Raw genomic sequence first — 282 nt, 5'->3', positions numbered from 1 at the left:
AAATCCTTTTAAATAAAGGTATTATTGAAACAGTTTTTGTAATATATTGGTACGGGAAGGTTCCAACCCCCCTTTGGGGGTTATGTTTGGTCAATTTTTTTTGACCGGGGTTTAAGGACCCCTTTTTTTTTTTTTTTTTTTTTTGGGGGTTTGTCCGCCATATCCATATACCCCTATATATATATACCCATATATATATAGCCCCGTACCCCCTTGTGGGGGTGCCCCCCCCCCCCCACGTTGCGTGTCCGCCACCTCCTTCGGGCCCCCTCATTTTCGCTT

General features: G+C 44.3%; 1 non-coding gene across 1 annotated transcript, besides 1 other annotated feature; it reads left to right on the top strand.

Moving 5' to 3' along the window:
- Positions 1-19: 19 nt before the first annotated feature.
- Tc00.1047053470795.10 lies at positions 20-122 on the top strand. The gene has a single exon (XR_008254805.1). It is a non-coding gene; the product is annotated as a spliced leader RNA, 5' partial (transcript).
- Positions 123-144: a microsatellite.
- Between the last annotated feature and the right edge of the window lie 138 nt (positions 145-282).

The sequence above is a fragment of the Trypanosoma cruzi genome, assembly GCF_000209065.1.
Source record: "Trypanosoma cruzi strain CL Brener chromosome Unknown tcruzi_1047053470795, whole genome shotgun sequence".
Lineage (NCBI taxonomy): Eukaryota > Euglenozoa > Kinetoplastea > Trypanosomatida > Trypanosomatidae > Trypanosoma > Trypanosoma cruzi.
Note: the sequence above shows the minus strand (reverse complement) of the source record. Positions and strands in the feature narration are given on the sequence as shown.